Here is a 3409-nt window from a genome sequence, read left to right on the forward strand (position 1 = left end):
ATTCTCTACACTCTCCCCTGCAGAGGTTGCAGCTACAGGATTACACCTCAGGCATGTATGCCAGGCCTGAGCTGTGCCTGGAGGGGGCAAGGTGAAGTTGGAGGAAGAGGAAGCTCTCCGCACACTCACCAGACCTGGGCTAGGACTGGGTCTGGGGCCTCCCAGAACTCGGCAGAAAATCCTACTCGGTGGGCGGGGTGGGGGAGGCACTGCGGAGTGGTGGGGGGTAGCCCAAGGGGTCACCAGCCCATATAACACTATTCTAAAAATGAAAAATTGAAATAAAATGTCAATTGAAGTAGGTAGGAAATAGATTAAAGCAGTAAATAGATATATGTAGTAGTAAATATTTAGGTAGAAAATAGATATTCTATAGACACATCATTTTTATTTTTTTATTTATTTGTGTTTGTACAAGGTCTACAGGGTCTCACTACACAGATCGGACTCTTAGTGATCTGCCAGTGTTCAGCCTCCCAAGATCTGGGATTACAGGTGCATGCTACCATGCCTAGTCTCAGTTCAATCTCAGCCCCAAGAGAGGGGCTGGCATAGCATGCAGGGGATCGAACCCTAGCTGCTGCACTCTGTCTAAGCAGATGCTTAATCAGCTGAGCTATCTGGCTGGCCCTAAACATATCATTTTATCTTGTTTTTTTTTTTCTTTAAAAAGTTTAATGCTTGATAAAATAAAACAAACTTTTAGTACCATAAAAACCTTCTGACAGGGCTGGTGAGATGGTTCAGTGGTCTAAAGCACCTACTTAGAACAAGCTTAGCAAAGCACAGGGACCACGGTTCAATCCCCCAGCACCACATGCCAACCAGCCCTGCCCCCTGGTAGGCTGAGCTGGCCACACACACACACACACACACACACACACCACACAAACCTTCTGACCTATACAATGACATATAATTACTATGTATAATTTCAAAAACAAAAGCTTCCAGTCAAAGTAAAGCGATGTTGAACATCCTGGCTATACTTGATCTATGAGAAATTTCCTAGATGGCCAATGTATTCCTTGACTAGGAAATAAATCAGACAAATTGAAAAATATAAATAAGACCTTCAATGAATTGAGAATCATAAAAATGCTATCTAAAGTTCAGTTATCTGGATCTTGGGAAGTTTGTCATAGTTCTAAGAGTTCAACGAGCAAAATGAAACCTTGTGAAGGTTCCAACTTCAGTCTTCCAGGACGTATCTTGTAGGTTTACTACAGTTGGGCTGTTAAAAACAAAAAGCTATCCCCTGTTGTGGCAGAACTTGGCACATGACTCATATGCCATTTTTCACCAGCTCATGGACTCCATTCTCATCAATGATTAAAGGTGCATGGAATTCTTTATCTGCCACATAACTTTCTAGCCCTTCTCCAGCATAAGAGATAAGAGGATAGATTTCACACTGGATTGGTACATCATTGGCATCCTTCAAGTGGGGAATTGCTGGAAGGCGAGAACCATTTTAATCTATGTAGTGGCCCCTGGCATTGAGCACCCAGCAATAGTGAAGGGACATCAAAGCATGCCTTGCAGTTGTAGGGTTGTCCTTCCCATTCTGACTGTCTGCTTTCTTTAGCGGGGAAAACTCATCCTCCCGTAATACTTCATATACCACAAACTTCTTTGCAAACTGGAAGATGTCAAAAACAAATTTTTCCATCTTTATTCCGTTTGGCTTGTCTGGCTTAATTAACTCTCCCTGGGAATTCATATATGGAATCTTCTTTTGAGCCACATGGTGCTGCAGCTGAGGTTCATAAACATTGACAACATCTCTCAGAAATGGTACAGTGAAGAAATGATTAGCAATGTTGCCCGCATTGAACAACAGTCGTCCATCAGAGCTTCGTTTCTGAGCTGTTGCCAGGGAAATTTCATTGTATTCTACCACCTGGTACACTCCATCCACTCAGCAAACCACTCCAACTGGTTCTGTAGGCTTTGTCTTCTCTACCACCTTCACTCCACAGTCTGCTCCTTTCTGAATGCAAAATCCAATAAACCGTGAATCTGCCACTTTGACCAATATATTGTCCACACAATAGACATGAATGCACCAAATGCTTCTTTTTTCCATATCCTCCACATTATTCTGAGCTGCAAGAGCCCGATAAAGACCCCCATTTCCATCTGGGACTATAGAAACTTTGTTGTCCTCTTCCAAAATAATTTTCCCATCAAAACTCATAGCAGGTAGCATTCCTGGCTGAAAAGAAATTAATTCTCTTTTTTTAAACCAAAGTATTTGTGCTTTGTGAAGAACGCCTGTGTTGCTTCCATTGTTCTGCTACTGGTCATTATATACCATGGAATGATGTGTTTGTTGCCATAATATTTTTCAGCTAACAGTTGTAGCTTCAGCATACATTCTGCCTGAATCTGAAAAAGTGTCTTATGGGATGGTAAGCCAACATCACACATCCCCTTGGGATACGCAACTCCAAGTCTTGTTCCTTGCCCACCAGCTAGTAGGAGAACTGCTACTTTGATTTTTGGCGGAACCAGGGATTGAACTCAGGCCCTTGTGCTTGCCAGGCAAGTGCTTATTCTACTGAGCCATCTCCCAGGCCCACTGCTACTTTGTTCTGAGAAATTTGGAAAAGTCCTTCACTTCCTCAGGCCTGCAGCTGATCTTGATCCCTCGTGGCACTGCCCAGCACCTCTTGAGGGACGGGTTTCATTCGTGCATCTACTTTCTCTTGCTGAGAAGACTGATTAAATCCTTCAATGGCCTTTCGGGAAAAGAAATTCAGCTCCTCAAAGTTCATGGCCTGAAGCTCCGCATAAAGTTCTTCCTGGTGGGCTTCTTCCAGCTTCTTCCAGACCTGCAGCAGGTGTTCTTGCCCAGCTTTGGACCACCTGTGTCTGAGGATATTAACATGTATAGTGCTTGGGTGGCCAAGCTTTGTGAAACGAGGAGTGTGATACTTGCACCCGTGAACCTCCCTCCCCCTGGCTACGGCTCCCTCCGCTAGGCCACTCATCTGTGCCCCGCCCTCCCGAAATACATACCCTCATGGGGAGCGGAGACCAGAGCTGCGGTGTGGGCCGGGAGCTGGGACCAAGGGCAGTGCCACCCTGGCTTCCCCGCCCCTCTCGCCGTGCTGAGTGGCTCAACATCATTTTAAAAAAGTGTTCAGCGATGTAGAAAAGAATGACTTCCCAATATAATATTCAGCGGGACAATGAACAAGGAATAAAATGAAAATTAAATAATGTTGGCAAATATCAATTATGTATGGGAAAATTATTAGAAGAACATTCATTTTGCTTTATTTCTGCATCATAAGATTTTAAAACTTTTCCTTTATTTTCTCCACTTACCATATTTTATTTTGGGGGTTCTTTGTTTTGTTTCAGTGTTTTTGTGGTACCAGGGATCAAACTCAGGACCTTG

General features: G+C 43.7%; 1 pseudogene across 1 annotated transcript; it reads right to left on the minus strand.

The window, feature by feature from the left end:
• Window positions 1–1231: 1231 nt before the first annotated feature.
• Window positions 1232–2996, minus strand: LOC101589694 (annotated as a pseudogene). Its single transcript, XR_192637.2, has 2 exons — window positions 2582–2996; window positions 1232–2489 (listed from the first exon to the last, which is right to left on the minus strand). The product of XR_192637.2 is annotated as a UDP-N-acetylhexosamine pyrophosphorylase pseudogene (transcript).
• Window positions 2997–3409: the final 413 nt, after the last annotated feature.

Source organism: Octodon degus, unplaced genomic scaffold (assembly GCF_000260255.1).
Source record: "Octodon degus isolate 3935 unplaced genomic scaffold, OctDeg1.0 scaffold00081, whole genome shotgun sequence".
Classification (NCBI taxonomy): domain Eukaryota; kingdom Metazoa; phylum Chordata; class Mammalia; order Rodentia; family Octodontidae; genus Octodon; species Octodon degus.